Here is a 14,897-nt window from a genome sequence, read left to right on the forward strand (position 1 = left end):
CATTTGATCTGCCATGGGAGATCTGGAAGACACAAGAACCTTTTAAACGGTTTGAAGAGAGTAATATACTGACAATTAAGTGTCCTTAAATACCCCCAGCATCCCGTTTTTAATGTCTACTTTACACGAGTAAGTTGAATAATATGATATTTATATACAAGCGTCACTTGCGAGAGGAAGTATTGCGTTCATGTTATAAGATGATACGAAAAAAAAATGTTGGGGACAGCATAAGATATTTATGTGGCTGTGTGGAAAGAAGCATGCTTCTCAACCACATGGTTTTGGGTTCAGTCCCACTGCGTGGCAACTTGAGCAAGTGTCTTCTACTATAAGCCTCGAGCCGACCAAAGCCTTGTGAGTGGATTTGGAAGACGGAAACTGAAAGAAACCTGTCTTATCTCTCTCTCTCTCTCTCTCTCTCTCTCTCTCTCTCTCTCTCTCTCTCTCTCTCTCTCTCTCTCTCTCTCTCTCTCTCTCTCTGTGCGAAAGAGACGAGACCGACAGAATAAGTACCAAAATTAAAAAAAAAGTACCGAGGGGGTGAGTGGTGGTCAATTCGACCGATTAAAAATTCTTCAAGGCGGTGCTCCAGCATGGCCACAGTCTCACGACTGAAACAAGTAAACGGCAAAAATTATGAAACGGTTTGCCCCGAAATTCAGTCGTTAATCCGCGGGTGAGCTGCAACGTTGTTTTTAAACAAAAGTTATTGTTGGTGTTCAGGTCACTGTTTGGGATCGAACTCGGAATCTTCGAGTCAGTAGCTCGCACTCTTAACCACTACGCCATACGCCCGTGGGCATATGGCGTAGTGGTTAAGAGCGCGAGCTACTAACTGCAAGATTCCGAGTTCGATTCCAGGCAGTGACCTGAATAATAATAATAATAATAACATCGAAAAATACCTTAGGAATGAGAGCCCAGGTTCGAAATTTCCCCAAGACACCTGATGAAGGCTGGAGGGTATATCAGACGAAACGTTGTGTTAGCAACAAACAAGATGAGGACAAATATCCGTCAAATGTAAATACTTTCTCATCTCCTAAATATAGAAACTGTATAACCAAATTATTGCACATAAACTTTAACGACTAAATCTTATAAGGATCCCTAAGGGCTATATGGACCCCTGCTGAGACCCACTGGTTTAGAGTATTGGATAGAATGCGTCGTAGTATTTATTGCGACTCCCTGTAATCTGAGCTCAAACCTTCCTAACAACAGCCTTGCCTTTCATCCCTCGAGGTCGATGAAAAGAGTAGCAGTTTGAGGGTGGAGGTGGGGTAGATTAACGGAAGTGTTAAAGGGCTCCGGGTAATGCCTTGTAGTATTTGATCCAGCTCTGCGTTCTGACATCAACGTCGGAAATAACACTGCCCCCCCAAGTAGATAAGCTCTACTTGGCGGCCCTTTCTTTGGATTAATATTAGTGCCTCGAGAAAGGGACACTTGCATGTTTCAGCAATTGACAGCTTTACTCGAATACTTTGAATCAAATCGGTGCATCGTCTCCGTAACCTGGCGGTTCGGCAAAAGTTATCGATAGAATAAGTGCTAGACTAAAAATTCTTCAAGGCAGTGCCCCAGCTTGGCCGGAGTCAAATGACTGAAACAAATAAAAGATAAATGACAAAAAGTAAATATGCACACCTCGATAATCTCAAAGACTCAATTTGAAACGAAGAATCAGCGTCACTTTCAAAATTGTAATAATAGTGCCGTGTTTTTAAACTTATTGTTGCCCGTTTCAAATAAGAATGAATTTCAAATATATTTGACAGCTATTGTTAGCAGATCGAGTAATTACATATAGAAGCTACATCTATTGGCTTATACAATATTGTTTATTGATCAGTCCTGACCCAACCGAGCTTCTTTATGTTATTTGAAGAATATTTTTGGCTGCTGTTTCTAGAGGCCCACTCGTCGTATCCGTTCTGATCAAGAAGGAAGCACATTAGCGATAAAGTTGTGAGATAAATTCTTGCAATGATATTGTCGAATGATTGATGATATCCTGTTTGAAAGCCGATAGCCAAGAGACGGAAGAAGTTAAAGTATGTGTTTGGGAAATATTAGAATTTAGGAAGCAGACATATAAATTACATTCTACTTAATCGGTGATTACAAAAACAAGACGCAGAAACAATCAATGAAATACATTGGAAAAATTCGTCCTATTGTTGGTCTGTGCTGTGAAAATAGGTAAATAGGTTTGAGATGGTTTTCTGATTATTAAGAATTGGTAGATATCTTGCAATGATAAGTGTCACCCAGCAACTGATATTTTCGTTACTGCGCCCATTCTCAACATCAAGGTAATCGATTTATTCTTGTGAATTTAGGGCGGCGCTTCTCAACCTTTTAAAAATCCGGGTCAAATCAATCCCAAATCCAGATTTTTTAGGGAGCCGCACCAAAAAAGGTAAAACACAAGATAACTAAAAAAAAAAATATCATAATTTATTGTGGGAAGGCCGTCGGAGGCTGTGGAAAGGCTACTTGAGGGCCGCATGTGGCCCTGGGATTCACCGCTGAGAACCAGTGATCTGGATAGTCTAGATTGCAGACATTAAAAGTAATTTAGTTTTCATATAAGTGTTTGTTTATCCTCAAAGATACATTCTTTGTCCAACATTTCCTCTCGTAACAACCAACAAAAAATGAAAACCAGCAAAGAAAGTCGATGTTCCTCAAAAAGGGATCGACGAGCTGTAAAATGCGGTCATCGTTTTAACAATTCAAGTCATGTGATACACAACAATTAGCGAAGGTGCCTGGCTTAATGGTTAGGGTATTCGGCTCACGATTGTAAGGTCGTGAATTCGATTCCCGATGGCACATTGTGTTTTTTTAGCAAGACACTTTATTTCACGTTGCTTCAGTCCACTTAGATGGCAAAAATGAGTTGAACCTGTAATCCGAAGGGCCAGACTAATTCTGTGTCATGCTGAATCTCCCAGAGAATTAAGTTAAGGTACGCGTATCTGTTGGGTGCTCAGCCACTTGCACATTAATTTCACGACGGAGTGCCAGTTCATAATTTCGTAGTTCTAAAGCCATGGCAATGTTGAAAACCCTACAGTATCATCAGCTGGTATCTCAGGTTCACAAACGTTTCGACCCTTAGCCTGTCGGCTTCACCCGAATGCGGCAGTGAGGACTTCCTGTCTCCTATCAGCCACAGCCATCTTGAGCTAGCTTCAGTTGCCGTGCTTATTTCCTTGATAGCTTTCTTCAGTTGTCTGGGTTCCAGACCTATCTCCTGCAGGAGGATGGAAAGCCGCAGCAACCGACTTCAATGGGGAATGAAGCTACATGCCAGTCTTTGATAAGGGCCTCGTCGACTAAGTCCTGATATTTCGATTTCTTTATTTGGTATTCCTGGAGAGCAGGAATATGTCTGGCTGGAACGATGTTACCACTATCTCCTCTGGGAAGAGGAGTCTACCCTTCAATTCCACTCGAGTCTCTCAGTCTGTATACACACATCCATTCCATATAAATTTCTCAAGATTTTTGGCAAGATGGGGGTTTTCGGGACAATGCAGTAATGACCGGTTCCGTGATTGGTATAGCAACTACATACGTATATAAATACATGGATACATTTTAAAAACTGGCTCTCGGTCAGTTACAACGATGAGGGTTCCAGGCGATCCGATCAACGGAACAACTGCTCGTGAAATTATCGTGAAAGTAGCAGAGACCTCCACAGACACGTGTACCCTTATCGTAGTTTTCAGGGAGATTCAGCGTGACAAACTGAATGCTACAAGGCTGGCCCTTTGAAATGCAGGTAGAATTGAATTTTGCCAGCTGAATGGATTCGAGTAAAGCGAAATAAAGTGTCTTGCTCAAGGACATAACACGCAGCCAGGAATCGAACTCATGACCTTATGATTGTGAGCCGAATACCCGAACCATTAAGCTACGCGTCCTTAACCATATAGATACATATACAGACATTCACACACAATATAAAGTCATTGTACGATTCTGAATTTGTATAACTTTAGTTACACACACATACATACACGCACACACATACACACACATACACACACATACATACACACACACAGAGACACACACATACACACACATACATACACACATGCCTACATACATACATGCATGCATACACACGCACATACATACACACACACGCACGCATACATAATACATACACACACACACACGCATGCATACATAATACATACACACATACAAAGACATCCATACATGGTGATTGCTCCATCTTCACAGATCATTGTCGTCTCTTGGTGCGTCTTCGTTGCGAATAGCATTTCCGACTTTCCGTCCATGACTCCTCAGATGACTGCTTAATCCGCCATTTTGCATCTGTGCCCTCTCCAACTGGCCAAGTCTGCACACAATGCCACACTTGTATCACCAGAGGACTTTCAGTTGATGGAATGACAAATGAGGTCAACGTACAGGGACATCTGTGCGTCGTGGGATTACAGCGATAAAAAGCCTGTCCAGTACGAGTGTCACTTTCTAAGCTTCCATGATTAGTAAATAACGACAGACCGAAGCGAGATGACCAGTCATCACGAGAAACCATAAGTTTTACATCAGAATGCCTCTCTCCCTCTCCAAGAAGGTTGCTATGCCAACAGCAAGGTGGTTTTTATTTACATGCTAATTAACTCATATCTAGGAGCCTGGTAGGTGTTACTACACCTGTTCTGAATATACTTAGTTACAATAGTGAATAACAGGTGGCGCCATACTTCACAAGATCCTGGAACACTTGGACCAGGGCCCCACTACTGGATGCAGTTTAAAGTTCTTCTCAAAGAAACGTAAGTGCACACAAATATACGCACATACATACATACATACATACATACACTTGTGTGAGGTCTATCTATCTATCTATCTATCTATCTATCTATCTATCGTTTTATCTGAGGATAGTCAGTCTGTTTTAATGCCTTATCAACACACTCACCGGTTCGATTTCCACTCATTTACTTATTTTTTCTAAAATTTTCGTTGCTTCTTGCAACCTCTTCAATAGTCCTTGCAAGAAGCAACGAAAGTTTTAGAGAAAAAATAAATAAGTAAACGAGTGGAAATCGAACCGGTGAGTGTGTTAACACACAAAGAATCTTGCAAACCAAATACAAAAACGAAATTCATATATATACACACACACACACACACAAATATATATGACTGGATTCTTTCAGTTTCCGTCTATGAAATCCACTCACAAGGCACGCAGTCGAACTGAACCCGGAACCATGTGGTTGGTAAGCCAGCTTCTTACCACACAGCCACGCCTGCGCCTATATACATAGTACATATCTTACATGCTTTAGTCATTGACTGCAGCCATGCATATATCCATCCATCTCTATATGCACACACACACACACACACACACACACACACACACATCTGTATGCATGTATAGATATGTGCATGCATATCTATGTGTAGTACGCATGTATGTATGAATGTGCAATTGTGTGTGTGTGTGTATGTGCGCATGAGCATGCCCGTATGCAGAGCTCAAGAGCTCTACCCTGAACAGTTTTTCAAGCTGCAAAGTAATAAGTCGGCAAATAGGATTTATTTCCCGCTATACTTTCGGTAATTTAGTTGTCTTCCTTTATTTAATCAGTGAATACAAAGTAAGAAACAATATTAAGATCACGCTGCGAATGCTACAATACATAGCGAAGCCAAAGGCTGTAATATAAACATAACGGATACTTATGTTGAGAAATAAGGAATACACGTTGTGCCAATAAAAACATTTAACGTGGTCAACAGTTTCCTTTAAAAGAATATATTTTTGTATTAAAGAAAAAAAGAAAGAAGGAAGGAAGGAGATGTTGAATTTACATGGTTTTAGGTAAGTGTGAAAATATGATCAAGTATGGAACGCTCTGACCACAAATCGTCTTGATCAGAGCTCACGACCGTCGTTGACAGTGTCGCGCTGTCGTCTGCCGCCACCCCGACCACAACTATTACCTTCAGAGAAAAGAAGAGGAAGAACGGCAACAACAAAACCAAAATATAACCGTAGAATCCAGTTTTCATGACTCAGCTCACTGACTATTCCATATCGACATTCCATCATAGACATTCCATCGATAACACACCTTGCTGAAGCACCCCTCGCTATTATTCCCACACAATTAAAGACATTCTTTTGATGGCAATTTGACAGAGTTTAAACAAAACCTCAAAGCTTTTTCTCGCAAAGTCGATTTATTCAACTTATTGAATTTCCACCAGCCACAAGATCAAACCGATACATACAGAGTTGTGATCGCTAATTTCAGCCAATCGGAAAAGATTCATTTTGTGCGTCTGCGCGTTTCAAACTTCTTTTCCAGTCCTTTCTCACTTTATAAAAAAGTTTTTGTAGGTTAGCAGAAAATTGCCGCAGTTGCGGAATGCTTTACGACGCATTGCAGCATGCCAATGGACCATTTTCTTACTCATACTCCCTCATTCTCTAAAATTCTCGACACTGTACATTGATAAATATACAAATTATAAGGAATCGTCCTCATTTACACTTCAGCTTCAGATAGCAAAGAACGCTCTCTTCCACATACACAAATATATTGGTAGGTATACTCTCGTATTCATACTAATAAGAGACAATGTCATAATATTTCGCGTGAATTAAGTTCTATTGTGTGTTATAATTCTCTCACACATTTTAACGAAGACCAATTTTTTCATGTCTTTGGAATATAAACTTGCTGATTTGATGTTATATCCTCCAATAGGAACATGCCATCTTCTGCTCAATACATTTTTCCATAATTGCCTAACAGAACAGATCGTATCCATTGCACCGTTGCCATTTCTGAAACTAAGCTGAGACTCTCAGAGAACCTTATCAACGATGTTGTTGACAAGTCTGTCCAACAGGGAGGAGATATTCCACAATAATTTTCACAGTCGTTTTTCCTATCTTTCCCTTTATAGAAAATCCAACGAATCCTTCCAATCAGTTGGGACACACTCTTCATTTCAAACATTTTGCATTAAGGTAGACGTTGAAGCAAGTTTCCAATTCCAAATTTCAAGATCTCAGCATAGAGACCATCTATCCAAGGCAACTTACCATTATTTAGCTTTCAATACAGAATTTTCAGCTCCATCAAGAAAAGGAGTTTCTGCCACATATTCTCCAAGGAATCGTGCCAACAAACTCATCATCAACCAGAGAAGTTCGATAAAATCTTTTCGCCATATGAAAAGAATATCTTTAGGATCTCTGAACAATCTTTCGCCATCCAACATGCGCAGAGGCCTAACAGGAGGAAAAGGTGGTCCGCAAACTTCTTGCAGCCCGTTATACAGAAGCTTCGTATTGTTTGATCTAAGAACAGATTGGATCAGATCTGCTTTACTCCTCCACCAAGCATCTTGTGTGCCACGAAACCCATATGGTACCATACACTTCATCTTCCTGCAAAACGTTTTTCAACTTATTCATTTCTGCTTCTCTATCAAAGACTCTTGTAAGCGCAACATTCTTTTCATTTAACAATATCTGAACGTCCTAATCTACTAAACCCAGATCATCTTTGCAAACGCCATACACGGACATTTTGAACTCTTCTTGTGAGGCATTGGATTGAATATCAATTCTCTTCATCAGCTCTTCCTTAATAGCATCGTCTTTCAGACGCGTCATATTTAATGTCATTGGAATGGTCACACCATTAGCTCTAACCTCGGAATTTATAACAAATCTTGGCTCTAACAAGACGATAGTCAGTTCACCATTCGGTTTCACGAATAATGCGGACACTACACACATTATGAACATCGTGCATAGTAAACAAGAACAAAATCAATCATATACCGCTGCTCTGAGCCTGGATGCATCCCACTTGTTTTCTATTAATTTTTCTGTTGGAATATGGTGTTTACAATACACAAATCCCTCTTCGATCATAAAGACTGACTATCGTGTCACTGAATTGCACCACACCGTTAATACCTCGCCTGTCATTCATCCGAAGAAATGCAGGAAACGTTTAACTTCTAAAATACATATGATCACTTCGGTCTGACAATGAACATTAAGGAGACCAAAATACTTGTACAACCAGCTCCAAACTCCATCCTCCAGCATTCTAACATCACCTCTAGAACAGGCAGACCAGTTTCCTTACCTCCGAAGCATCACCTGCCTTTCTTTTGCTGGGCTCAAATCTCATTTGCAGACCCATGAAAAACGAATCTTCAACTATTCTGCCTATATAAATCTGTGCACACCTTTCAATGCCGTGTATGGCATAAGGTCTGCAATTCTAACGGAGGCCTCAAAAGACATTTTTAGATACACAAGGATCAGAACATGGCTGTAGCTCTTGGTGGTCCAAATCTCAGATATGCAATCTATGTGGGTGTCTGGTTTAAAAAGCCACATCAGACGCCATGATGGATCTAAGTTGTAACTAGAAGAGGTGGTCAGACTCTGCATAAGGAGCAGGCAGTCACTATATATAAATGCAAAAAGTGGAACAGGAACGCAACAGACGACAATAAAACATCCGGACAGATATACGATACGAAGACGGACAAGAAAAAACAAGAACGGGTCATTCGCAGTCTTCTCTCATCAGTCAAGTTTCCAAATCATCCTTACAGTTTCGGTCGGTTACGCTTGAGACTGTTCAAATCTGGCTGGCCCCAAAAATCTAAGCTAAGAGCATTAACTTTTTTGGGAAAAAGTAAGCGAATGTGTACGACAACAAAGACAAAGAAAAAAACCCCCGAGAAAATGCTACACAATTACAAATAGAAGCAACAAAAAAATAACGTCTTTCGACTAATAAGTGTGTAGAATGAAAGCCTTGAGGCAGGAGCATAGGAGATGAACATATTTATATAGATACGTATGCATGCATGCATATATGCGCGCGCGTGCTGCGTGCTGCGTGGTATTTTCTCCATGAATGCAAGAGGCACTCTGCACTTGCTTAAATTATCTAAATGAATGAACTAGAATTTTTCATTCCAATCTAAATCGTTCTTTTTTACGAGAGGCTCTTGGAATGAGGTTAATTAAATTCTACATGTACCACGTTTCAATTATATGGGTATGGTTTTTAAAATTGCATTTTCTTGTTTAAGTTCTATGCGTCGCTCCTGATATAAACGTACACAACACAACACACACAAATGCAAACATGTGAAGGCACATATTGAATCGAAATGAACTAAATGAAAGAGAGAGAGAGAGAGAGAGAGAGAGAGAGAGAGAGAGAGAGAGAGAGAGAGGGGGGGAAGAAAAGGGTGTTAAAAACAGGAGAAAGGGAAAAAAAGCAACAGGAAGAAAGAAAAGGAACTCGAAGAGATTTTAATTGGTTATGTTAGTGTTAGATTATTTAAACTTCATAGAACAATATAATATGCACCATAAAAATCAACAATCAACAGAAATCAGAAAGTTATTTGTTACAGATCTTTTTTTCCTGTGAATTCGATGTTGAGGTCAGGATAGGAAAAGCTGTAGCAGTCCGCTGTTTTACAGTGATGAGGATAAAATAACAATGGCAAAGCTCGCGCACCTTTGGTAATAACTGCGTATGTTGCCGATATTAGGAAGAGATTGTTTGCTATAAAGTAATGACTTGCGGCGTCTGAAAGCTAAAACGACTGTTCCTTAATATTCCAAGAGGATTCGCATTTACACATGATGGAAAGCTGTATGTAGGTGGGAAAACAATGGGAAGTAAATTAGCTTATCTATGTTAACCTGCATTTAACCCAAGAATGTTCACTTAAGCAACAGAACTTATCGAAGTTTGACAGTTAACCCTTATAAATTTCTAAGTGCTAATGCTGAAAACAATGGAAAGGATCTTGTAGGAAAATCTAGGCTAGAGTTTCGGTTCCTGGCAAAGAATCCAGGAAACGATTAATCGCATGTGTAAAATTCCATTGCGCTAGTGATATTCTTGGAAGAATATTCTACTATTGTATGTGAAAACGTTGAAGCTGAATCAGTTAAAACCACGCAGAGAGGAGCCAACGAAGTAATCTATGCAGCCACTGGAACAGCTAGAAATACCAGCTAAACATTCCTGAAATACCATTCTACAATGGTAAAAAGACAAGATAATCATTGCTGGAACTCCTTTGATTACAGGTCTGCTGTACCAGAGGAAACCTAGGGTTAAACAACACCTCTACCATCCACGTAAACAGGTTTTCTTACTGGCGCCGTTTCATCAATATATTCCAGCTACATTTCAGTTATGACGTCCAGTTCATGGATTGGTGTGGACTCTAAATTCTAATATTGATTCCAAATTTTGGTACAAGGCCAGCAATTCTGGGGTAAGGGTAAATCGATTAGATCGACCCCAGTACTCAACTGGTACTTATTTTATTGAACCCGAAAGGATGAAAGGCAAAGTCGGTCTCGGTGGAATTTGAACTCAGAACGTAAAGACAGACGAAATACCGCTAAGCATCTCATCCGGCGTGCTAATGTTCCAGCCAGCTCGCATTTGAACTCAGAACGTTCCTCCGACTTTATGTTCTCAGTACTGGGGGGGGGGGGTCGATGTAAATGATGAATCCCCCCCGAAATTGCTGGCTTTGTGTCAACGTTTGAAACCAATATTTGTTTGTTGTGTAAAGCAGTGAGGTGGCAAAAGCGTTAGCACGCCGGGAAAATTGCTTAGAAGCATTTCTTCCGAGTTGTCGCATATGATAACTTTGCACCACTTAGGTGACAACCCTCCAACTCAAGGATCTGTCTGGGTAGTCGTTGCTGGTGAGAGTTTTACGAGGTCGGGGTACAATTGCTATCTGAATCTTTTTTTAGTAGCCTTTCACGATATGCAGCAGAGGAGAGGTTTGACCTAGTCTTTGACTTGCCGGTCCCCACACAGCGCACGTGGGTGAGGGGGATGGATAAAGTCATCTTCGGGCTGGTGACCGGGCTGGAATGTTTCAGAGTGGGCCTTGCTTAAGACTGAGGCCACACTGCTTGAAGTAGTCGAGCGATTAAGTCTACCGGACACAAGGACTACTTCATTATCGGATGAACGAGCTGGCAAAACCGTTAGCACGCCGGACGAAAAGCCGAAATGCTTAACGGTATTTCGTCTGCCGTGACGTTCTGAGTTCAAATTCCGCCGAGGTCGACTTTGCCTTTCATCCTTTTGGGGTCGATAAATTAAGTACCAGTTATGCACTGGGGTCGATGTAATCGACTTAATCCCTTTGTCTGTCCTTGTTTGTCCCCTCTGTGTGTAGCCCCTTGTGGGCAGTAAAGAAATAGGTATTTCGTCTGCCATTACGTTCTGAGTTCAAATTCCGCCGAGGTCGACTTTCAGGATCGACAAAGTACCAGTCAAGTACTGGGGTCGACTATCCTCCTCCCCACAAATTCCAGGCCTTGTGACTATAGTAGAAAGGGTTATTGGATACATGATTCAAAATTAATAATTAAAGAGAGCTATAACTACTTATGACCGGAAGCCGGGTTATAACAGCATGAATATATAAATTTAAGTTAAATATATAGAAACAAGTGTGTTCATCCAACAGATAAGCATTCGGTTTAGAAGCCTGTTTGTAAATATATTTCATTTTTTCTTAGGCTGTTACTGTCAGATGTAGTGACTGGATATTTTATAGACACAACTAAATAATTTCCGGTGACCGAGGAATGATAATGGTGACATTTAGCCCCAGGTCCGTCCGGATTGAGAAGACTTATGGCCAGCCCTCTTTTTTTAAGACGGCAGAGTGAAGTTTGAGGGAGATGTGGTTGCGATTTCAGTTTTTTTTTTTGCAACCACATAGAAGCTTTCTCGTTGGCTCGGGTTACTGAGAGTGGAGTGGGGTGATGGGGGGAGTGGTGGTATTTGTGGTGTCATTCTTTCGTAGATTTTAGACTGATGCAATGCATAAATATAAATAAATTTGAGAGAACTTGAAATATTCATGAAAAATCGACGATGGATCATAACGTAATAGCACCTCCTCTCTCTCTCTCTCTCTCTCTCTCTCTCTCTCTCTCTCTCTCTCTCTCTCTCTCTCTCTCTCACTCTCTCTCTCTCTCTCTCTCTCTCTCTCTCACGTTCAAACGCAAATTAGTGAACGATTAAGGTTAGCAAGAATTTCGCATTACTCAAAATAAGTTCATTTAGAAAGACTTGCGAAAAACCATAAATAAGCGTTTTTTTTTTTTAATAAATAAATTAACATCAGTGATTTATAGAAAGAATAGATAAAAATTAAATTAGAAAAAGAAAACTAATTAAGGTTTATGAATTATTGAAAGGCCCAGAATAATCTCACTTGCAAACTAACAATTACCACCTACTCCATCAAAGCCAGTGAATCGTAATGCCATTTTTCATTGGAATCGGTGTGTTTAGAAAAGAAAATATTAATCTGGTTTACACCATTAACATTCTAACCTACTTGGATCTTCTTTCTGTTTTTTAATTCCGAAGGCCGCTGCAAGTTTCATCGAAGTTTCAGTCAAAATGGTTGCTATGAGCCTAGACTGAAAGTGTGTAAATCTTACACAATATCTTTCTGTATTAAAAGACTTACATAGTTCTAGTCATGTTCGAAAATATGATGAGACAGTCATGGCTGGATCACACGGATCATAGATTATCTTGATCAAGGCTAATTACCGCCGCTACTGTTGTAAATGCCGTTGCCACCGCATCCTCCACTGCCACCGCATCCTCCACTGCCACCGCAGTTGTCGCCAATGTCGCTGCAGTGGCCGCTATCTCTGCTGCTCTTGTTCGTCGTACAAATGAATGCTTTAACCAGAACGGATCGCTGGGGAATACTTCATGGCATCGTATTACAGAAGAACCTTGCAGAGTTCCAGACAACCACAATGGTGAAATCTACGCAGGAACAAATGAAATAAACTTGTATTTATCACAATCACTCTTACACTCGCTCCGTGCATCATAATCTACATGGAACTCCAAACTTGCAATCGTACATCTATTTGTATACAAAAGAAAATACAGTATATATATATATATATATATATATATATATATATGGAGAGAGAGAGAGAGAGAGAGGTTATGAGCGGTAGTGGTGTCAATTACACCCACAGGTTTCAGGTAATGCTGAGTAAGTGCTATGGATAGACCACAGTTAAGCTCCAGGTTCGGTGATTATGCGAATAAGGGGGCCAACGTAGGTCATATATCAGTGTGTGAATATAAGGATTTACTTTTCGTAATGAAATAAAAAACCAAGGCTGTGTATAATATAGAATATTCATAAATGCTTTAAAGTGTACACAACCTAGGTTTTTTTAATCTCATTGCGAAAAGTAAATCCTTATATATATATATATATATATATATATATATATATATTATTATTATTATTATTAAAAAATGGCAAAAAATCATATATTAATTAATATCGATTAATTACCAGGAAGCTAGCACATTTAAAGAATCAAAGAGATTCAGAAACAGTATCTGCAATCTCAGGGGATTAAAGTACATTTTTATATATGACGTTGACCACTAACGTGGACATTTAATGTGCTAGAAATAGATCACATCTTGTGGCTAATAAGACCTAAATTGTTCTCAATATGAAATATAGCGTGATACCAAAACGTAAGCGGGCAAGACATTTAAAATCACCGAAAAAGGAACATTCTTAAACAGGGACCGGTTTCAAAATTTAACAATCTTACCGACTGTCTATTTCTCTTCAGCCTGATTTGTAATGGAACCATAATCATCAGAACCCCATACAAAGTTGCCCACCGCCATAGGTGCGCGTGTATATGGTTCTGCTAATTACAGCTTAATGGTAAAATTCAATAATATATATATATATATATATATATATATATATATATATATATATATATATATATATATATAAGCAATGTTAAATCTCTGAACGAGGTATTAACAGTAACTGCACGATAAAGTGAAGTATATTTGCCACTTAAATGTGGCTGACCCCGAGGGGTGGATGTTACTGTTGCTTTTAGCCCCAGGAGGACATCTCCTCCAGCTGGCTATCGACACACTTCTGTGTCCTGTCTGTATTTGCCAAGGGAAAAACTTATATATATTTGCCAAGGGATGCCTTTTGCATCGAAGGTCGACGATTGTCGTACGCTGAAGAAGGGAAATAACCCTGAAACTCGAGTACGTACGTATCGTAGATCAAGATGGGAAAGATAACTTCCCTTGGCAAATACAGACAGGACACAGAAGTGTGTCGATAGCCAGCTGGAGGAGATGTCCTCCTGGGGCTAAAATCAACAGTAACATCCACCCCTCGGGGTCAGCCACATTTAAGTTGCAAATATACTTCACTTTATATATATATATATATATATATATATATATATATATATATATATATATATATATATATATACATATATATATATATATATATATATATATATATATACACACACACACACAAATACTAGCAGCTAAGCCCGTTTCACCCGGTCGGTTTGGATGATGTGGCTGTAAAACTTGCTCTGTGTAAGCATTCGACTTGTTTGGGCTCGCTTACGTTAAAAAACAATTTTAGAACGATTTTTTTCTGTCGAAACGCTAAAAATAACTGACCAGCAGAAAAAACCCAACCAAATAAAAAAATAAACCCAAATATTAAGTGAACAAAAATGAACCATCCCACTTCCATTGCGCGCACACGCACACACACACAAATACACACATATTCACAGAGTTGAAACGCTGTTTGATTTATTTTTTTCAGCGTACAATTTTCATCATCCCACTACCAAGTATGACATCACCCCTTCCTTTCTTATTCATAAACACATATAGTAAATTATATCGGTAATCATGGGAGGTATGAAAAAATAC

The sequence above is a fragment of the Octopus bimaculoides genome, chromosome 2 (assembly GCF_046866305.1).
Source record: "Octopus bimaculoides isolate indiv1 chromosome 2, ASM4686630v1, whole genome shotgun sequence".
Classification (NCBI taxonomy): Eukaryota; Metazoa; Mollusca; class Cephalopoda; order Octopoda; family Octopodidae; genus Octopus; species Octopus bimaculoides.